The sequence below is a fragment of the Podarcis cretensis genome (assembly GCF_951804945.1).
Source record: "Podarcis cretensis genome assembly, chromosome: 7".
Taxonomy (NCBI): domain Eukaryota; kingdom Metazoa; phylum Chordata; class Lepidosauria; order Squamata; family Lacertidae; genus Podarcis; species Podarcis cretensis.
The window spans coordinates 18044248-18067792 of record NC_137176.1 but is presented as its reverse complement, the minus strand read 5'-3'; the positions used below and the strand labels follow the sequence as shown (position 1 = coordinate 18067792).

At 44.8% G+C, this 23545-nt stretch overlaps 1 long non-coding RNA gene across 1 annotated transcript in view; it reads right to left on the bottom strand.

The window, feature by feature from the left end:
• LOC307221015 overlaps positions 1-23078 on the bottom strand; it is a 44331-nt gene extending 21253 nt beyond the window's left edge. The window contains exon 1 of the long non-coding RNA XR_013841282.1: positions 22986-23078. This is a non-coding gene — a long non-coding RNA (uncharacterized lncRNA). The remainder of the gene's footprint in view (positions 1-22985) is intronic.
• Between the last annotated feature and the right edge of the window lie 467 nt (positions 23079-23545).

The following is a 23545-nucleotide window of genomic DNA, read 5'->3' as shown; positions in this document are numbered from 1 at the left end:
GGCATCTTCTGCTATTCCTCCATGCGGTCTGGAATGCCCTTCTACCTGTTGTATGTATCAGACATTTCTGATGTCTTTTATGAATTTATATTTTTGCCCAGGTTTTTCCCAACCCCTTAGACTGCACCTTGTTTATAACTGAGTTTCTGTTTTTATTACAGCATTTAATGTTCACACCCTGATTCTGTTTTCTTGTTTTTATGCCATAGTTTTGCCTACGATGTGAGAGGTTTTAAAATACTGAGCAGTTTAGAAATGCTTTTCAATAAATAAATGCCCAACATCTATGGATTCGCCTTTGCATTCATGCAAGATACATGTTTGTGAGATTATTCTCATTCACTGCACTGGATGGGTTTGTGAGAAGATTTTGAAGTGCACCACATGGAGATAACCCCATCCCTACCCTTGCATGCATATACGTCTGTCAGAGCTGCCCCTAGGTCCCAGCTCACAGAGGACCAACGCCAGGCTGTCGTTATGTACAAAAGTCTTTATTGAGGTTCAGTTTCCATTTCAAAGCCGCAGCGCGTAGCTCTACGTCTTAAACCCTAGGCCGGCGAAGTCCCGTCTGAATCTTCTCCCCTCTGACACCAGTTTAAGATCCTAGCCCTGCTCCACCTTTTCCGCTGCTCTCTTCTCCTCTGGGTCCTCCTGCCCGCTGGGGCATTCCCCTTTCTGGACTCCTCTGATGCTGAGTCGCTTAGCTTCTCCCCCTGCCTCCGGCGGGCTTTAGGACCCGGTTCCCAATCCTCATTCTCTGCTGTCCCGCGCTCCTGTACATTTGAACTTGCCTCTTGCGCCAACCCAGTGACCTTCCTCCTGACCGTTACACTACTTCTGTCACTGCTTCCCTCTTCCGGGATACTGGCCGGATCTGACCTCCCCTCCGTTGTCTGACTCTCTGATGGAGGCGTGATCAGCCCTGACTTCTCTCCTCTCCCTGCTGGGGGAGACGCTACTCCCGATACCTGTGACTCTTCCCCCCCACTATGCTCTGGTGGGGAAGCTGGTCCTGATTTCCAACTGCTGCTCTGGGAGTCCCCGCTGGCCCCTTGCTTCTGGGGTGTCCCCAGCCATAAGCCACTCAGCTGTACGGTATAATGCAACACACGTCCATGACCCCCTCGCCCCCTGTCGCCTGGGACACCCCCGTGGACACGTGTTTCGTGTTGTTGTAGGCAAACTCAGCCAGCGGTAGATAGTCCACCCAGGTCGAGGGCTGCTGATTCGCGTAGCATCTCAGGTACTGCTGCATGATGGCGTTGACCCTCTCCGCTTGTCCGTTGGTCTGCGGGTGTCTTGCCGACGCTAGGTTGACCTTGACGTTCAGGATGCCCATCAGCTTCTGCCAGAAACTCGAGATGAACTGGCGCCCCCGGTCGGACAGGATAGACCGCGGTAGGCCGTGCACCTTGAACACGTGGTCTATGAACAGCTTGGCGGTCTGCTCCGCCGTGGCCACCTTCGCGCAAGGAATGAAGTGGGCCATCTTGGTGAACAAGTCTACTACCACGAGTACTGCTGTTTTGCCCCTCGAGCTGGGCAGATCAGTGACAAAGTCCAGTGCCACCCTCTCCCACGGTTCGAGCGGGGTCTGTAGCGTTTCCAACAGTCCCGCCGGCGGTCTGTGCACTGGCTTGGCCCTTTGGCATGTGTCGCACCTAGTGACGTAATCCGCGACTTCTCCCCGCATCTTGGGCCACCAAAAGTCTCTGGCTACTAATTCCACCGTTTTGTCCGTGCCGAAATGTCCGGCGCTGGGTGCGTCGTGTAACTGTTGCAGTACTCTCGCGCAGAGGTCGTCTCCCGGCACGTAGATGGCCCCTTTGCGGATGAGCAGTCCGTCGCGTATCTGGAACTCGTTGTCCTTCGCAGCGCCGCTTCGCACTTCCTCCATCTTGGATCGTGCGAAGGAATCTGTTTGCAGCGCGCGACGCACTGCTTCCAGGTCCACGGTGGCCGAAGCGCATGCCCACGCTCCGGGTGCGAAAATGTGTTTGGCCGCCACCGGTGCCGCTTCCTCGAGATACTGCGGCTTCCTGGACAGCGCATCAGCCATGATGTTGTTGTCCCCGGGGATATATTCTATCCTGAAGTCGAAATCCGCAAAGAACTCCGCCCAGCGGATGTGTCTCTGGTTCAGGAACCGCGCCGTGCGCCAATACTCCAGGTTCTTATGGTCTGTGCGAACCTGCACTGTGTGTTTGGCTCCGATGAGGAAGTGCCGCCACGCCTTGAAGGCTGCATGAATGGCCAGCAACTCCCTGTCCCAGATGGTGTAGTTCTGCTCCGACTTGCTGAGTTTCCTGGAGTAGAAAGCGCACGGCCTCCAGTCCCCTTGCGGATCTTGCTGCAACAGGACCACCCCCACGGCTCTGTCTGAAGCATCCGTTTCAACCCTCAGGGGTCTGCTGGGGTTCACATGTAGCAGCTGTTCTTCGGACGCGAAGAGACGCTTGAGTTTCTGAAAGGACTGCTCCGCCTGCTCTGTCCAGATGAACTTCTTCTTCTTGGAGCTGAGGGTGTCCGTGATGGCTGCCGTCTGCATAGCGAACCCCTTGATAAACTTGCGATAAAAGTTGGCAAAGCCGACAAACTTCTGGACCTCCTTCCGATTGCGCTGGCTCTTCCAGTCCAGCACCGAGCGGACCTTGGTGCTGTCCATGGCGAGTCCCTTGTCGGACAGCTTGTAGCCCAGGAAATCCACCTCCGTCACGTCGAACTGGCAGTTCTCCAGTTTGGCGTAAAGTCTGTGCTCGCGTAGTCTCTGCAGGACCTCCTTGATATCCCTCTCGTGAGCCTCCTGCGATTCCGAAAAAATCAGAATGTCGTCCAGGAAGCAGACGCACTTCTTGTAGAGGAGTCCCGCTAACACGTGGTGCATGAAGGCCTGAAAACAATGGGAACCATTTTGTAAACCAAATGGCATAACTCTGTATTCATAGGTGCCCAAAGGCGTAAACATGGCTGTCTTCCACTCATCGCCCTCCCGCACACGTATGAGGTTGTACGCCCCTCGAAGATCCAACTTGGTGAAGATGCGTCCCTTCCTCACCATTGCGAGCAGGTCGTCGATCTTGGGCATCAGGAACGCCGTGGGCTTGGTTTTCGAGTTTAAAATTCTGTAATCAACTACAAGCCTCTTTTGGGGCGTGTCTTTTTTCTTCACGAAGAACACAGGACTGCCCCCCACTGCCTTGGATTCTCGGATGAATCCCCGCTTCAAGTTGTGGTCTATGAACTCCCTGAGTTCACGCAGTTCATCTTCAGACATGGAATACAGTTTCCCCGTCGGCAGCGTCGCCCCCAGCAGGAGGTCAATCTTGCAGTCGTAGGGCCTGTGGGGAGGTAGCTTGTCCGCTTCCTTCTCGCAGAAGACCTCCAAAAACTCTTTGTACTTGTCGGGTGCCGCTTGCAACATGCCTAAGTGTAGCTGGGGTCCATCTTCCTGCCCCTCATCCTCCTGGCTAGTCAGGATGCAGTGTTCTGCGCAGTAGGAGGAGCAGAAGGTCAGTTGACGCTGGTACCATGCTAATGCCGGGCTGTGCCTGTGCAGCCAACTCATGCCCAATACTATGGGCGTGTCCGACAGGTGGGTGACGTTGAAGCTGATGACTTCGCGGTGATTTCCAATTTGCATTACCAGTGGCGGTGTCTGCTACATCACCTGTCCCCCCAGCAGCTCTCTGCCATCGACCGTGACAACGTTCAGGGGCATCGTGGCCGGCAGGAGTGCTATGCGATGTTGCTTGATAAAGTCCACTCCTACAAAGTCTGCATTGCTACCAGAGTCAATGGTGATAGGAACGTCCATGGTGAGTCCATTGGGTAGTTGGAGCGATGCAGTGAGTTGCACCACTGGTTTGGGCGGGAGAGGGTCTGTGGGCTGTAAGATCTCTGGGGACTTCTTCACTGACTCGTCTGACTGGCCCCCAGTGCCTCTGCCTCCAGCCAGACTCCGTCGTTTCCCTGCAGTGGTTCCTCCTGCTGAACTGTTCCCTTTACTGTTGCTGAGGCTGCAGTGTGCTTGTGGAGCCTCTGGGGACACTCTTTCGCCATGTGCTGAGCACTGTCGCAGACGTAACACTTCCTGTTCCCTCTAGGAGCCTTCGTCTTGACTGCTCCTGGTGTCAGGGCTCTGGCTGCTGACTGAGCCCTGGCACCACCTATCTCCATCGGCTCTTCTCCCCCTCCCATTGGAGGCGTGGACTGAGCGTGCGCTGTTTCTTTGGGAAAGAAAGGAGGTGATCTAGCTGGCGTGCGTCCCCAATGCCCTTCGTCCTTGCTCCAAGGACGTTCTTCCAGCCTCACTCCAATCGCCAGCGCTTTCTGGACCACTTCTTTAGTGCTCTGGGGTCTCTCCCCCCTTGCAATTTCATCTTTCACAGCCCCGTTTAGCCCCTCCCAGAACAGGTCCCGGACAGCAGCTGAGTCTTTTTCCCATCCCAGCGCGTTGACCAATGCAAAAAAGCGGGAGTGATATTGTCTTACAGTGGCTTTGCCTTGTCTCAGTCCATGTATCTCTCTTCTGGCGACATCTACATCTACTGCTGATAAAAAACAAGCGTCCATCGCCTTAATAAAGGCATCCGCATTTCTGGGTCATTATCTCGCCACAGATTGCGCAGCCACGCTTTTGCTTCTCCATGGAGATGAGTTAGTATGAAGCCCACTTTTTCCTCCTCATCTCTAAAGTCCTTCTGCAGTAACTTGAGCGCATAAACTACGTCTGCTCTGAAGTTAGGATACTGCTGCAGGCTCCCATCGAAATGAGACACGAGGCTGCCTCCCCTCTTTCCTAGACCAATCCCCTCTGGTCTGGCACCCGGTAGCCCCTGTTTGGTCAGCATTTCCAACCTGGTTTACAGATCTCGGCAGGCAGCGGCTGCTTCGTCCTCTCTCTTCCTGGATGCTGCAATTTCCATGTTAAGCCTTGTCACTGCTTCTTGCAAGGCTGCCATTCTCTCTTCGGTATTCATCCTGTCCTGTCTTCGTGAGCTCGCAAAGCACCAAGCTTCGCCCCTCGCTGCGTCCACTCACGTTGCGAGTTTTTTTGAGAGACGGGACTTACTGTCAGAGCTGCCCCTAGGTCCCAGCTCACAGAGGACCAACGCCAGGCTGTCGTTATGTACAAAAGTCTTTTTTGAGGTTCAGTTTCCATTTCAAAGCCGCAGCGCGTAGCTCTACGTCTTAAACCCTAGACCGGCGAAGTCCCGTCTGAATCTTCTCCCCTCTGACACCAGTTTAAGATCCTAGCCCTGCTCCACCTTTTCCGCTGCTCTCTTCTCCTCTGGGTCCTCCTGCCCGCTGGGGCATTCCCCTTTCTGGACTCCTCTGACGCTGAGTCGCTTAGCTCCTCCCCCTGCCTCCGGCGGGCTTTAGGACCCGGTTCCCAATCCTCATTCTCTGCTGTCCCGCACTCCTGTACATTTGAACTTGCCTCTCGCGCCAACCCAGTGACCTTCCTCCTGACCGTTACACTACTTCTGTCACTGCTTCCCTCTTCCGGGATACTGGCCGGATCTGACCTCCCCTCCGTTGTCTGACTCTCCGATGGAGGTGTGGTCAGCCCTGCCTTATCTTCTCTCCCTGGTGGGGAATGCACTGGTCCCGATCCTTGGGACTCTTCCCCCCCACTCTGCTCTCGTGGGGAAGCTGGTCCTGATTTCCAACTGCTGCTCTGGGAGTCCCCGCTGGCCCCTTGCTTCTGGGGTGTCCCCCTTGGGACCCCCCTTGCCCTGGCCACCGGCGCCCCCTTCTGTGAATCTTCCGATTCGCTGGAGAGGCTCATGGAATCTCTCGGGCCACTGTCATCTTCTCCTACGCTGCCCTCAGATTCTTCCCCTTCGCTCTCCATCTCCCCTCTTCCCTGTGCTTCTGCTCCTGAACCCCTGACAACGTCTGAGTCAAAACTGAGCCATTGTGACCACATTTTCAACCCCTTGGGCACATCAGATATTCACACAGCTAGCGAGAAGAATGACGGATAGCTGCTGCTGTTTGAGTTTCAGATCTCAGAGAATTCCCACTTCCCCAGCCATAAGCCACTCAGCTGTACGGTATAATGCAACACACATTCATAAAGCACCTTCCGCGGAGAGCATCTGAAGGTACACGTACAGGAGAATAAATCACAAAACTAAATAGGACTGCCTGAAACGCTCCAGAGAACAAAAAATTTCTTCAAACAGGGATATCGAAGTGGCAGGGAATTCAACAGCCTCAGGCAAAAGGCGGGTGGGGGGAATGACAAGCCACTTCTAGTATTTAGAAGCTGTTATAAATCAGCACAAGAGGAATACGCAGGTTACAAGCAGAGGGAGACAACATTTAGTTCAAGGCCAGGGACGTGTAAATTATTATGTGATGGAGGCGTACACATTTAAAAATCACTTCGGCGTGATGGGAAACTCAGGCAGTGTTTGAAAAGGCTAGAGAAATATGATGACAGTGTTGCATGGCACCAAATAACCTTGCCACACAATTCTGTCATTGTGGTTTGGTAGTGTTGTCATCCCCCCCCCCCCCCGTTCCATTTCTGGTTTACTCCTGCAAAATGTCGAGTAACCTCAAAACCATTTCAGTTCATTGTCTCATGCCCTGAATAATACTTTTGAAGTCATCGGTTTCCAGTTGAGATCAGGGATTAACAATGTCCCTTTGACTGCAGGTTAGTTGAGATAAGGGTATTCTAGGAATCTGCTTTCAGTTTCCACATAAAGAAATTTGAACTCCTTTTAAAGCTTCAGTCATAAAATTCTTGTCAGGTAGTATGTTGGATCCATTATTCAAAGTGCCTGTTTAATACCTGGATAAAATAAAAATAAAAAGGGCCTAATGCTTCAGGTTAGTAGAGGTAATGGTAAAAGACCCCTGGATGGTTAAGTCCTGTCAAATGGTGTTTCCATGCACTCTGGTTTCCATCAGGGTGTCCCGTTGTGCCATAAGTGGTTTAGTCATGCTGGCCACATGACCTGGAAAGCTGTCTGTGGACAAACACTGGCCTGAAAGCAAGCTGAGTGCAGCAACCTCAAAGTCACCTTTGACTGGACTTAAGCGTCCAGGGGTCCTTTACCTTTACCTGCAGGCCAGTAGACCCATCTGGCCCAGTGTCCTGTTCTCACAGTGGCCAGCTAGATTCCTATGGGAAACCTGCAAACAGGACTCAGGCACAAGAGCACTCTCCCCTCTTGTAGTTTCTAGCAACTGGTTTTCAAATGCACATTCCAAAGGAGACAGCATGGCCACTAGGCCTAGTAGCCTTTATAGCCACATTCTCCTTGAATTTCTTTAATCCTCTTTTAAAGCCATCCATATTGATGGCCATCACTGCTTCCCATAGGAGGGAATTCCATCATTTTACTATGCGCTGTGTGAAATAAATACTTTCTTTTAACTGTATTTTTTAAAAAAATGATTTTTATGAGGTTTAAGAACACCAACACCAACCAACAAAAACATCAACTCTTATTACATATATCCTACTTTATGCTCCATAGAGCCATTGACTTCCGTCCTTCCCTTCCACAAGTTTTCCTATTCCAATCCATAATTCACAGTTTCTTTAATTAAAAAATTACACCATGACATAAGATTTACTTCAATCCTGCCAACATTTTCATATTTGTACAGTTCTCACTTATATAAACCATAAATTTACCCCATTCTTTTTGGTACTTCATCTCATCCTGATTGCGAACTCTGTGTGTCAATTTAGCCATTTCAACGTATTCAACCAGCTTTATCTGCCATTCTCTTATCGTCAGCATCTCCTGTAGCTAATTGAATCTTTTAACTGTATTTAATCTTCCAACATTAATCTTCACTGGATGTCCATGAGGGAGAAAAACTTTTCTCTGCCTACTTTCTTTGTGTCATGTGTCATTTTTTAAAATTCTGTCATGTCACCCCTTACTCACTTTTTCTCTAAACTCAAAACTAAAAGCCCCAAAATGCTGCAACCTTTCCCCACAGAGGAGTTGCTACAGCCCCTTGATCATTTTGCTTGCTTGCCTTTGTTCGGTGAGACATTCAGAACTACAGTGGTACCTCAGGTTAAGAACTTAATTCGTTCTGGAGGCCCGTTCTTAACCTGAGGTACCACTTTAGCTAATGGGGCCTCCCGCTGCCACCGCACCACCACCACACAATTTCTGTTCTTATCCTGAAGCAAAGTTCTTAACCTGAGGTACTATTTCTGGGGTAGCGGAGTCTGTAACATGAAGCATGTGTAAACCGAGGTACCACTGTATACAGTATTCTAGGCGAGAGGTGGTGAATTGAAGAAGGTTGATAGAATATATAATTTTGTATTTTTGCGGGTATGTTTCTTTTTTGTTTTCCCCCCCCTCTCTCTCTCCATTATTTTCCTTTTTATTATTTTCCTCTTTTTAGATATTAGCTTTGTTCGTTTTTTATTGTATTATATGCTCTGATCTGTGCCCCATAAGCACGGAATGTCTTTGCCTAGCGGCGATGTGCCCCATAGATTGTTGCAAAATAGTGGGCAAGGTTTTGCCCAGTATCCTCTCTGTGCAATGGGCTCATGGGAAAAAGCTGCCCCATGAGCCCTTGCAAAGGGGAGGGGAAAACCTATATAAGACTGCTTCCCCTGGAGGTCAGAGCCATTTTGCTTTGAGAGCTTCCCACCCACCCATAGTTTAGAGCCTTCACTGAACACTGTGCTATGGGCCTTTCTTAATCAATGACCTTTTACTTATTGTCCATCTTGTGGGAATGTTCAGGGATGCAGGAAAGGATATATTGTCTGATTATATCCTTATCCAACTTGTGTTAACAAGTTCCACAATTTTAGCAGAGTAACATTCCCTTCTTTTAGACTTGCAGAGGATGTGTTTGCTCAGGCTCGCTAAAGCCTCTATAATAACTGTTCGGGTATTTTCCCCTTATTCCCTCATAAAAGATAAGACACAACACAGTCTTCTACAAAAGCATAAAAAGAGTTTACTCACATTCTGTTCACAATCGGATCCCAGAAGGCAGACTTAGCTTAGAAAAGTAACATACACTTGGAAACTATTCCATAAGAAGAAAGTCCCTTTGTTCTCTCTTGGCATCGATGCATGTGGTGAAAGAGATGGAGATGGCTGCCCTGTGCTTTTGTCATTACCTGCACAGGTGAGGCCACACCCACCTCTAGTCACATGCAGAGGAAGTCTGTCCCAGCCCAGAAGGAAACAGGAAGTTTACCTGCTGGCTGGACAAACATTCCTCCCCATGTGCAAACATGTTCACTGTAGGAATGTTGTACTTGACTGCTCTTGTGTTTCACATCCCACATATCTCTCACTTTTTACTTCATCCCTGTTTTGAATACCGAAGAAACTGTCTTGAAAGAAGACATCAGTTTTGTGAAGTTTTAGTGGACTGTTTCTGGGATGTCCTTCCCTTTGAGAAGAACTGCTGCCTGCTGGAGTCCCATTTCTAATATATTTGAGTCACTGTCAGAGCATATAGGCCAGAGAGATATCATCTTTCATATCAGCATCTGACATTTTACAGCTTTTGCTGGTTCACCCTGAAAGGCACTAGGAGACAACGGGGTTTGCTTTTTATTAATACAAGATGTCACCAGTGGAACAAGCCACCAGATATAGCACTGACTGAATGCCAAATCAACTACACACAAACCCACACAAGAGAGGCAGCCTTCTCTCACACACACTTTCTGTGTTTATTACTGCCATTATTCACCACTTCATTCAGATAAGTTATCTAAACATTGCAGATGCAGTCCAATATGTATATCCTTGGAGACCTTTCTCAGAATTGCTCTTGAGGTGACCAGTAGACTTATTACTGAACGTGGTTTAAGAATGCTATTTCAGGTTTCAGTGGCAAGTGATAGGAAAAGAAACAGTGGAAGATACAGTGGAAGGATCCACAGGATGGTTCAAAGATTTGTTCTGCATCGGTTGAAGATTAAATTTTAGCAATGCAGTGTATTTTCATAGCATTTGTGGAGATTTACAGTGGTACCTCGGGTTACATACGCTTCAGGTTACAGACTCCACTAACCCAGAAATAGTGCTTCAGGTGAAGAACTTTGCTTCAGGCTAAGAACAGAAATTGGCGGCGTGGCGGCAGCAGGAGGCCCCATTAGCTAAAGTGGTGCTTCAGGTTAAGAACAGTTTCAGGTTAAGAACAGACCTACGGAACGAAGTAAGTACTTAACCCAAGGTACCACTGTATTATTCTTTAATGCCTCAGAATGACTGTAGGTGGCAAAAGATTGCATTCTAAGCCACACAGGGATCATCTTAGTGAAATTTGGGATTTAATTTTCCTATAAATAAGTGTTGCTCAGGAATCATCACATGTGGAGTAGGACAAGACCTGCTAAGGAAAAGAATTTATTTATGTATGCTACAACGGTGGCAAGAGTCTTGATTGCACAAGGATGGAAGAATGAGGAAACCATGACAAAAGAACAGTGGCAAGAGAAATTGATGAACTATGCAGAACTGGCGAAATTGACATGCAAATTATGAGACAAGGACAACTGTGACTTTAAAGAAGAATGGGAACCTTTTACAAATTATTTAAAAAGACAACAAAATGAATTGGACTCCTTGGCAGGTTTTGAATAAACATACACAAATTTATTGAGGGTTAACACTGTAGATAGATAATATAAGGATGTATACAATTTTATAATATGCAGAAGTTTACATTGGTTGAGAAATCAGAGAGAGGAGCTGAGGGAAGTCGTAGGGGGGAAGGAGGGAGGGTTTGTTGGGGAGGTGGGAGGTGGGAAATGGGGGGGATAATGAAGATGATTTGTTTTGATAATTTGTTATGCTGAAACTGTTAATAAAAATTTATATAAAAAAAGGAATCATCACATGTGGTAGTGTATCAATGTTACATAAATGGTACCCCTGACATGAGGACCAAGGTCTTAGCAGTATTGTCTCATGCGGAAGTAACTTCTTCATTAGTTCCAGATTACTAATGGGAATCTGATGAGAGACAGAAGACACTCATAGCACAGGTTGCATATAAAAATTTGCAGGTTGCAGAACCCATCAAAGAATTTTTCCTAGCTTTCTATTATTATTCAGCTTTGTGTATTTATTATTAACTTTGCTTCTCTCAAAAATATTTGGATGTGTCACCTAAGTACAAACCTCCAAATGCATCTCAGCGTTTTGGTGTAGGCTCAATGTGATGGCTACTTTAGGTTAAGCTCAATCATACTATGCCCACAAAAGCAGATGTTAGTAGGAGGGACTCAGAGTCAGAAGTCTCTGCTGAGGGGGATTAAATTTACAGAACATAATTTATTACAGAAGGAAAATGGCCCTGTCACATAAAATACCATAAAGTTCCATGGTGACCCTGAAAAACATAACAGCATTATTCCTAAGTGACTCAAAGCTCTCTTAGCAAGTCAGTGCAATATTATTAGTCTCATCAGAGGTCATAAATGACAAGCCAGGTGAAAATTTAAAGGCCTTAATTGCATACAAAGTTGGTACATCCTGACAGGTATTACTATGCTATAAATATGATTAGTATACTTAAATACACCTGTAACATAATTTTAGGATTATGTGTCCCTTTTTTTATTTCTCGCTGTTCCTCTCTAATTACAAAAGGTAAACCAAACCTGATAGCATCTTATGTACTTTAGTGGAACACGGTTCATCCATGTGAGCAAAGCAGCTCTGAATGGATATAGCAATACTTAAATTGATTTCTTTTATATTCTAGTAAGAATCAAGATTCATGGTCCTTCAAAAAATTACACTGACCTCCTTTTTATATGAGTTTATCTTTACCTCTTCACTCTTCACTGGCACCTCATGGAAAATCAATTGTGGTGTACAACACTGTCTCAGAAATCCAATGATTTGGAATATATTGCTTTATTTATATTGTTTATTTGTTTATTGGCAAGGTGATGTTCCAGCACCTCACAAGCGAGCGGCTCATAACTTTATTGGGCTTCCCTTACAATTCTGGAGATATGAACCCTACCATTACACAAGGAACTTGGAATGATAAGACAGGCTCAATTCTGCACCCACTGAAATTCTAATGTACACTGTGAGTCAGGCAGAATAACAGACTTATTTTACAGGGGACGAATACTTTCAACGTATTGGATGACGGGTTTCAGCAGACCGCTAGTTCCGAGACTTGGAGTGCACAGCAAAGTCTCAGAGTGCATACTATGTGCCTAACACCTTTGCAAGTCCTTTGTGGAAATAAAACCTAGCTCTTCTTGCCTTAAGAAACCCCCTGGCCATTTGAGATGTGTGATTAAAAACCTTCTGGAAAGAACTGTCATAAAGTTTACCAGAAACAATAAACAAGCATGCTGTTATTAAGATAAAATCCGCTACATAAAAACAATCACTCAGACAGCTTTTGAGGTTTACTATTGCTTTCTTGATGGATCGTTAAGCTAGCATAGCCCATCCACAAGTCATTGAAACTAAAATTAATTATTTTGCAATACGTGCATCAATACTTTTGATATTGAACTTTCTTCAATCATACGTGAAGAATAAGCTTGGAATGTCAGTGAAAATTCACCCTATCCTTGGGGGTAACCAGACTGTAAGGTAGACCTATTCATTAAGACATCACATCTGCTGAAGTGGTGAATGCTGACTTGATGTCACCAGTTTTAAATGTATTGTTATGAGTTGGCGGGCCAGAGTGGGCTATATACCGAGACCATCCTATACCTTGGCTCTTTCTAATACCTGGATCCAGCAAGTGTTGACATATTGGCCAGGCAAGCTTCCTGGTGAGGCAAGAGTGATGTGTCATTAAGGGGAACAAAGGGAAGGGGCTCTATGTGAGAAGGCAAAGGGGTGGGCACTTACGGATAGTTAGAAGAACAAAGCAAGAGTTGAAAAGAGAGGGTTTCAAGTGATGGGAGCTAGAAAAAAATCATCAAGCTGGTAGGAGAGAGATAGAGAGAGAAAACAATATTTGATTTCTGTTTGAATCCAGGGCCACAGCTATGGAGGAAGCAAATCTTGGGGTGTTAATGCTGTGAACCCCTTCATCATAGGCTCAGGTTGCACATATGTGTAAATAAACCATATATCATAAATACACCACAATCTCTGCTGTACCTCATTCAAAAGCAAACATGAACCCTCAGTTAGCCTGGAATCTTGGAGATTGGGATGGCTGGCAACAGTATAAAAGAAGATTAGAATAATTCATGGAGAACAGGCTATCATCGGTTTTGTGCAGGCATAGGCAAACTCAGGCCCTTTAGATGTTTAGGACTACAATTCCCATCATCCCAGTGGTCAGGGATGATGGGAATTGTAGTCCCAAACATCTGGAGGGCCGGAGTTTGTCTATGCCCAGTTTTGTGTCATGATGACTATATAATTACCATCAGGATCAGAAGCACCATGACTCTTAATATCAGTTTCTGAGGAGCAACAGCAGAAGAGGGCTATTGTCCTCCTGTCCTGCTTGTGTGCTTCCAATAAGCATTTTGCTGACCATTGTGAGAAACAGGATCCTAGACTAGATAGGTCTTTGGTCTGATCCAGTAGAGTTCTTCTTAGCATCTTAAAGCTGCCTTGCAGAACTTGCAACCCAACATGCTGAACGCACCACACCGCCAGGCATGACTTTCTTGCCTATCTGAAAATTGCAAAAATAAGGGTGGCCAAACACTGATGCACAAGCTGGATCCAGCAACACAGCCCCACTCCCTGCACATCATGTGGAATCCCACATGAAGGCATATGCACAAAAGCCAAAGTGAATTTTCTGGGTATGTCTCCAACAGAGACATTTGGGATGTTGGCAAAAGCAGACTTGAAGTATCATGCCCATACATTGTGTGTGTGTAAATGGGTATAAAGGTAAAGGGACCCCTGACCATTAGGTCCAGTCATGACCGACTCTGAGATTGCGGCACTCATCTCACTTTATTGGCCGAGGGAGCCGGTGTACAGCTTCCAGGTCATGTGGCCAGCATGACTAAGCCGCTTATGGCGAACCAGAGCAGCGCACAGAAACGCTGTTTACCTTCCCGCCAGAGCGGTACCTATTTATCTACTTGCATTTTGACATGCTTTCAAACTGCTAGGTTGGCAGGAGTAAGGTCCGAGCAATGGGAGCTCACCCCGTTGCGGGGATTCGAACTGCCAACCTTCTGATTGGCAAGTCCTAGGCTCTGTGGTTTAACCCACTGCGCCACCCACATCCCTGTTAATAGGGATACATGTGTGCTTACATGCCTGTTTTAAAGAAGCCTGCCCAATTTGTAACCCAAAAGTAACCCATGTATGGCACACTCAATAAATCTGTTCTTGTTGCATTTTTCAAGCCACAAAAATCGGTAGTGGGACAGTCCCAACCATTTGGTAGGCTTAAAAACATGGCTGCTGGGCTGTTTTCTGCTTAGTAGGTCTCTGTTGATAAGGACTTCTAACTTATTTAAGCTTGTAGCTAACTGCAGCTAGGGAAATGAAGCACTCCTGTGTTTCTATTTATGCATGAAGGAGGAGATAAATCAGTTTTACAATATCTGGATAGAACAAAGCTAAGACAGAGAATTGATTAAGTCAGGTATTAACTTATGCCTGTGCATAGAAAGTAAAAGGGGGGGAAATAATGTCACTTTGGCTATGCTCTTATTTATTTTATTTTTGCTGGAATGTTATCCAACTAGCAGAATTTTTAAAAAGGTCAAGATCGTGACTGGATGCTTCACTGCATCCCTTTCCACATGGACATGCCATTTTGCTGAAAATATCAGGCACATAGATCAAGGCTTCACCAAAGTGAGTTGCTTGAACTAATAGGAAAATCCCATCTTAAATGAGTTTGAGGGTTACTGCAGCATAGGTTAATTGTTTTGTTACCCATAAAAAGGCCAAAAAGCATGAAGTCTACTCAAACAATGCTAGCAGCAGTGCTGAACTACCCAGCGGGAGTACTCTGAGTAGAAGAAATAGCAGAGAAAATCTAAATGACTATGTAAAGCTCCTCTGAATTTGAATTTTGTTTATATGCTAGGGTCTCATTAATTTTGTACATGTTGAGTGTTTTCCATGTTAGGGTCTAACCTCAGTCACTCCTATTCAGTTAAGAAAATCAGTGTATGTAAGTATACTGTATTTTTCACTTTATAAGACTCACTTTTTCCTTCCTAAAAAGTAAGGGGAAATGTGTGTGTGCCTTATGGAGCAAATGCAGGCTGTGGAGCTACCCCAGAAGCCAGAACAGTGAGAGGGATCGCTGCGCAGTGATCCCTCTTGCTGTTCTGGCTTCTGGGATTCAGAATATTTTTTTTCTTGTTTTCCTCCTCCAAAAACTAGGTGCGTCTTATGGTGTGGTGCATCTTATAGAGCGAAAATACGGTACTTCTATGGACAGTTTACTTGCAGGGTTGGCAGTGGCGTAGCGTGGGTTGTTAGCACCCGGGGCAAGGCAAGTAATTTGCGCCCCCTAGAGTGAGTGAGCCAGGTAGGGGCAGAGAGCTGCGAGTGTGAGCACGCCCCCCCAGATGTTGCGCCCGGTGCGGCCGGCCCCCCTGCACCCCCCATGCTACGCCACTGAGGGTTGGGATATGTAGTCATTAATCTGTTGCACATCCAAATGCACATGGGAAGATGCATCTAAGTGCCAAAGTTGTTTATCTCTGGACTTCGTTGGAAGGAAGGGCCAGATATAAATTTAATAAACACATAATGCCATAATGCAATTATTATTTTGAATTGTTTGACTTATTGTTGTTCATTTGATGCTATGAACCAGCTTGGGAACATTTTTGTAGGAAATAAATGGATGATACTTTCAGACAAATCCACTTAAAACTACATTTAAAATATAACACCAATACCCTGAATTTGGCAAAGAAAGAGAGAGATTTTTTTCTCTCCATGAAATTATACACCGCTTGCATAACCCCAACAACTTCAAAGCAGTTTACAAAAAGTTAAAACCATAAAAAATTACAACCCTATTTTAAAACATACAAAAGTTAAAATACTAAAACAGATTAAAAGTAGCCCAGAGCTAGAACCTCTACAATACTAGCTGCAGATATAAATATATTTGGTGTGTGAATTACATCACATAGAAAAGGAAATAAAAGTTAGGGAACAATTGTACATTTGTACATTCCTTCTGATTTATGCTATGCTGTTGTTGCAAAAGTAATGACATTTTCGTAAGAAATGCTCCACATTTGAACATTGTTTGTTTGTTTGTTTCTATCACATTGCTTGGGGAAAAATTTTTTTCTATTAAAATCATCAGGGAGTTAAGGTACACCAAAGTGGTTCACTGACAAAGCTGCATACATTACAGTACGATGATATTTAAATTCTATTGTTTTTTGATGTTTGTTTCTGTAATCCTCAGACACCTTACAAATAGGCTTATAAACAGGCAACTTGTGTAGCCCCTGAATCATATTACTCTGTTCGCTTCTTGGCTAGTGGGTTTTTGAGATGTAGCAGACCTTCCAAGTGTCCCTATTTTCCAGGGACATCCCTGATTTAGAGAAGCCATCCTAGTTTCTGATTTGATCCTGGAATGTCCCACTTTTCCTTAGAATGTCCCTATTTTCATTGGAGAAATGTTGGAGAATATGGAGTTACCCAATCCCTGAACCATCTGAAGGGATGTTGTTGTTTTTTAATGTTTGATGTTTTATTATGTTTTTTATATATGTTGGAAGCTGCCCAGAGTGCTGGGGCAACCTAATCAGATATATGGGGTATAAATAGTAAAATTATCATTATGGAAGGGGGCAACCCTATTTTCATCAGAGAAATGTTGAAGGGTATGATGTAGGGTTGTGTTCTATGAATTTGAACAAGTTCCTTTTAACTACAATGAATAAGACTTGAAAAGAATATAAATGTTAAAACATTAATTTCTTATTCTACACTGAATTATGCACCTACAGTTAAGCACATGTTAATGCCTTTTTAAAAAGGGGGGAGGGGAGCCCTTGATGAATGCGAAAAAGGAGTTTTGTTCATCTGAAAAGTCTTATTTTTTTTTAATAAAGAAGAATGTATTAATTCAGAACAGCACTTAACATGCTTATTTCAAGCTGAACATGAAGCAGAATTTTTCTCTCTCAGATAGACCATTCACAAATTAATCACTCTGACTTTCAGATGGGCATCACATATTCATACAAAATGAGACTGGCCGACAAAAGGCTAGCATAGCTTGCGACCCATTGAGCCAACCACAGATTATCAGATAGGCCAGCCAAGAGCTTGGCAGCCTCCCCACCCCAAATCCAGTCTTATTTTTCTATTTCTCAACAAACAGCAAAAAATAATAATGCTAGGCCTATGAAGTCTGCTGCTGTGGCTGACTGCGCTACTTCATCTTGGCAGGTCACATATTTTGCAGGCGTGATCTACAGTAATGTTTTTATTGGCTGAGGATGCCACTAAAATTGTTCAGTTGTGTGATGTGCAAACATGCTTGTCGCAAATCCATGATTGCCTATGTGATAGCCCTGTAAGATCTTAGCTCACCAGAGACACAAACATGCTGTGTGAAGAGACCCAGATCTGTCAACAGGAACAGACCCTCCAAGTGTCCCTGTTTTCCAGGGACATCCCTGATTTAGAGAAGCTGTCCTGGTTTCTGATTTGATCCTGGAATGTCCCACTTTTCCTTAGAATGTCCCTATTTTCATTGGAGAAATGTTGGAGGGCATGCAATTATATGATACACACACACACACACACACACACACACACACACATACATATATACTTCTATGACAAACTATCCAAGTGGTTTCAGCACACACAGAGAGAGGGAGAGAGGGAGAGAGAGAGAGAGACAGACAGACAGACAGACAGACAGACAGACAGACAGAGACACACACGGAGGGAGAGAGAGACACAGAGCACTGCAGTCAAGAAAGCTCAAGGTATAAGCCTGACAGAACTGCTGATTAGCAAAAAGGGTACCTGGATGGAGTGCAATGAACTTTGCCTCTTCTTTCCCCTGCAGTTAATGATCCTCAGCCAGGGGTGGCCCATCTTATTTAGCCACCTGAGGAAAAAAGAGAAGGTGCCACCTCCTGCCCCCACTGTACCCCACACCCCCAGCAGTCAGGATTGCTCCCCCTTCTTGCTTGTCCTCCTGCTTGTCCTCCATGCCCCTGTCTCTTGTGTTTCTACCACCTGAGACAGGTGCTTCACTGTTGCCTGAGTCATTGCTCTGTTCACTCTTGGGGGATCCTGGTTTGCAGTAGCAGATGTGAAGCTTCCTGAGGATGGTTCATTCCGCTTATTAATAATAGCATCACACCCATAATTACAAGGTGTGACCGGAGAGTTCAGTGAATGGTGACAGAAATGGGAGAACGGGAAATATTTGAACATTCAATCGGCACCAGAAATGCTCACAATTGTGCATGGAGATGAATCTATCACTCGAAAGACGGTGTATGAGTAGTTTAAGCGTTTCCGTGAAGGGCGGCAAACCATCGAAGATGACCCTTGGTCTGGTAGACCGTCAACGACCGTCAAGTCGCAAATGTTGACAGAGTTCGTGAGTTATTGATGCAGAATTCGCATTTGTCCATCTGAATGAGGGTGGAATAATTGCATATTCCGCATGAAATTGCTACTGAGGTTACTGAGTTGTCCCACCCTCCATATTCTCCTGATCTGGCCCCACCAGTTTCTTTCTTTTTCCAAAACTGAAATCTGCACTGAAAGGGCACAGATTTTCCAACATTCCACACGTTCAAGCTGCTGTGACAAGGGAACTGAAAGCAGTATGAAAAAAGGACTCCTCCGGAAGTTTCCAACAGTTCTACGAACGTTGTCAATGGTGCATTGTATCAGGGGGGGGGGGCTACTTTGAAGACTTGTAACGTATATAGGTTTGAATATATCTCACTGTCTGATTTCTGTGACCATTCACCCAACTTTCTGGTCACACCTTGTAGGAATAGCTATACACGCATGGCATGATGGTCCATATATTTCTGGTACGCCTTGAAGGCTTAATGCATCTCTGCTCACAGTGATGCATGGCATGCCACTAGGGCATCCCTGTCAGTGGAGAACAGGCCCCCTGCTCTCAGGGACACAAAATATTGACTTTTATTCTTCTGGAAAATTATCTTCAAATGCAGTTCTTATTTTCCCTGCTTTGCACAAATGTCATCCATTAGGGGACACCATGGGGTGGGGGTTAATCATTCTCCTTGCCCCTGCTGATCCCAATGTATGTAATCAAATTTATGTTTTAAACTGAGCATCTCAGTTGTGCATCAGACTTCAGTCATATAAAGCATTGACTTCAAAGGTAATCTGGGGTTTGGATGGAAGCTTTCACATCCAAACACCTCCAAATTTATCCTCACCATTTCTGTGGGGTGACTTGTTGGCTCAGCCCCAGTTATTTATACAACTTTGCAACCAATTAAAACACCAAAGATCACTGGGGCAATTCAAACTTCTGCCCTTTAGTTATTCTTATCAGTTTTGTCAGGGATACACTTTACAAAATAAAATTATTAACCAGATCTTAATACTCTGCTCTTAAATATAAATGTATTCCTCCAAGCTCCTGTCAAAAATGCATTTCTTCCCCACTCCCCCAGCGTTAATAAGACCAAGGCAAGAACAAGATAAACAATATAATGACTCATCTGGATTTCATTTCTACTGCAGTAAACATTAATCTCACAGCCCTCTGCATAAATCAATACAGAATGATGATGAGGCTTCCTATCGCAATCATACTTCTCAAGTTATTACTGAGCAAAGTTTTATTGGGGAAATTGAATTTTCAAGTGGAGAAGAAATTTTTGTTCCTTGTAGTTATATCTAAGAATGATATGAGTGTCCAACAGCTCAATGATTATTGCAATAAGTAGCTCATAGCTAACTGTGTAGGTACTCTAGTTCAATGTCTTCGTCTATCATTATAATGTCAATGGCTGAAGTCAATATTTCACATTCCAAGTAAGGCTTGGAATAATGTTATTGCACTCCAGGTCATTGTGGAACAAGAAAATACAGAATGAAGATACCATTATCACAAATACTTCTTCTCAAGAGTCAGGACATATCCTGTTAGAAGCTTCCATTTTTCACTAAAGCACTGAATAAGAAATTGCCACTGCCACGGGGCACAGGACTTTGCCCATATATTATTTGACTGTATGGAAATTTCTGTTAGGTATGATGTCTTCTGTTAGCTATGATGTCTAGTAGATTGCTGGGAATGAATGTGTTACAGCAGGGCCATTTTGAACCATTAAACAAATAACTGCAGATATACGCACGTCTAACTCTGCATCTGGAGCACAAACATCTCCACATGTGGTAGAGGAGAGATAAATGGGATTGGCCTGGGATGCTCAAAATAAGAATTGGAAGAGAAAGTGAACCCACTTGTACTTTCTTTTCCTTGCCTCAAAACCAGCTCTCTTGCTTAGAACACCCAACTGCATTGAGAACATATTCATTTGATTAAGCCATTTAATCCAGCATTCTGTTCCTTCAAGCCAGAGATAAACCAGCAGCCAAAGGATATATCCAAGTTCTCATTATAGTTCTCCAATTCATTTGCTGAAGCAAAATGGCATGCTGTCATTCTGCCTACTCTATGCTTTGATCAGCAGTTGAAGGAATAAAAGGGTTCCTTACATCTACAACCCTTCAGGGCAAAGACAGGCAGTCCGTAACCCTCAGCCTACTTTCATGCAGCCCTTTCCCTAATTTGAAAAGCCCTCTAAAAGTGAAAAGTTCAGACTTCTGGCTAGAAGGATCTCTACCCTGCAAAGAGTGGAAAAGAAGAAAGAGATAAATGATGGGAACTGGTACAAAAAGAGAGAAAGTAGGCGCCCCCACTTCTGGTTCTGGTGCTGCCAGATATTGATATCGTATAGTTTGAAGCAACTGGATGCATAAAAACTGAGTCCTTTTGGAATAAAAACATTACTAAGGTCCATAACTTTAATTTGAAAGTTTACTTGCAGAACAAAAGCATCAAAGATACATCCATACAATGCCTTGCACTGTCCAGCACAGGCCCAGCATCTTAGAAATAAACATAGCCTCTCTCTGTGTGTGTCCCAGGTTTCATTGCCTGCATTCCAGCCCCTTTAACCTGGAGCTGTTTATCTGGAGAGCTTCATTTACATCCTTACTCCATGGAGTTTTGGGGAAAACAAAACTAGCCAAACAGACCTATAAGCAAAGGTCTCTCTATTCATATATCCTCCATTTCTCCTGGAACTGTTTTCTCTCCCTTCAGGAAAGTCTTTCACATGTCTATTACTCCATAGAATGTGAAAGAACAAAAGACTCTAACCACCACCCTTCCAAGATGGCAAATTTGCAACTCAAGACCCTCATCACATGACCAAAGGTTACACTGAATTGAGAGTAGAAAGCAATCCACAGTTAATCATTAAGTCATTTAGGAGATTAAAGTCCCACATTATGGAATTTCCCCATATTAAACCATCATCAATAAGCACACACATTTTCCATTGTTGTGTCAATTAAACCAATTATACTTAACAAGCCTAATCAGGCACTGGCTGAAGGCTCAATGGATCAACCTGCCACTCATTCAATCACCTGTCCACCAGATACAGCTTCCATTTGCCATGGCAACCACCTATCCAAACACTTCCACTTCCCTGCTTCCTCACCTGAGGCCTAGTTTCTGAGATAGTTTTGTGGGTCTCTCCCCCCCACCCCCGCCTCAGGCATCCTGCGTGAGGTGATCAGAAAAAATGCCTGCTATTTGCCACAACGTCTAGAAAAGACCTAAATTCTTTTTTAAAAAATCTTTTTTTAAGAAATGAAGTTTTGAACATTTTTCAAACTGTCCACTGCAAACAGCAGGAGTGGCTCAAACATTACCAGAGACCAGGAGGCAGTGAAGAAGTCACTGGTGCTGCCACTGGAATTTTAAAAGGTAGGAAGACAGGAGGAAGAGCATGTTGGCTGGGGAGGGAAGAGGAGGGTGGTGATGGGACTAAGACTGAGCAGGAGTCAACATTGCAGTGTTAACATTTCAGAACCTGAAACATTTCAGAATCTGAAAGCCGCCTTAAGACTCATCACTGTGGCAGTGCCATGAGTTTCCACACTGATAACAACTCTGCAGAGATAGGTAGGCCACCCAGTGATTTTCTGTAACGTCTCTGTGAAGTCTTATATTATGCAATGTGTGAGCACACATTTCCTAGAGTGATTCAAAAAGAGAAGGGACCTCAAATCATTTTAGATTCATTAAAAAAAGGATGAAAACTAACAATGTATTCTTGAACAATTAATAATTAAGCTGTTGCGTTGTCCTTGCATTTTTAAAGGTAAAGGTAAAGGTACCACTGCCCGTACGGGCCAGTCTTGACAGACTCTAGGGTTGTGCGCTCATCTCACTCTATAGGCCGGGAGCCAGCGCTGTCCGCAGACACTTCCAGGTCACGTGGCCAGCGTGACAAGCTGCATCTGGCAAGCCAGTGCAGCACACGGAACGCCGTTTACCTTCCCGCTAGTAAGCTGTCCCTATTTATCTACTTGCACCCGGGGGTGCTTTCGAACTGCTAGGTTGGCAGGCGCTAGGACCGAGCGATGGGAGCGCACCCCGCCATGGGGATTTGAACCGCCGACCTTTCGATCGGCAAGTCCTAGGCACTGAGGCTTTTACCCACAGCGCCACCCGCGTCCCCCCCCCTTGCATCTTTAGATTTTGACAAATAGTTTCTCTGGCAATTACTAGACCTGTAATATATAGGGTATATAGATGAGCTGCACTTGATAAATATTGAGTTTCATCAGCATAATTCAGAAGTTACCATTTCATTCAAAGAAACATAAGTATAGGGGATGAAACAGACAATTCTCCTCAGAGCTCCTCATTAAATATGCACAAGTAGGGAAATATAGAGGAATGTTTAGCCACTGACATACTTTAACATTCAAAGCCTTTCAAAATCAAGATTGCTTGCTTACCGTCACTGTGGATGGCAGTATAGCAGCTGGTCATTCTGGAAACCCTTGGCCCTTTCCTCATTCTGCTCTAAGGTGTCATTCAGTATTATCAGATGTTCTCTGTAAAAAGTTATGGAAAAGTCAAGAAAATATTCGGTAGCTGGGCACCTGTATCCTGGTTTTTCTCAAGCTTTGCATTTCCCCTGTCTGAAAAGCTTGAACCCAGGATCTACAGCTATGAATGTGGTGCCAGAATGGTGTCTAACCATTCATTAGAGTGTCTAAACATTCACCAGTCATCTGACTTCCAGGTTTTCTGTGTTCGGCTTCTGAAATGTTCAGCAGCAGAGACGTTCAAAAACCAAGGTTCCATTGTACTTGTGTAGATATTAATAGCCTACTACATTCTACATAAACTCTTTCCAAATGTTATCATACTTCATGCACAGGAGATTGGGGTAGACTGTAGATTAAACATTTCTTTGGCATGGGAAACAATTTAGTGATCCAGTGCTTGCTGGTCTGGATGCATCAGAAACAAAAGTTCTAACAAGTGTATCTATACCAAAATTTTACACTAT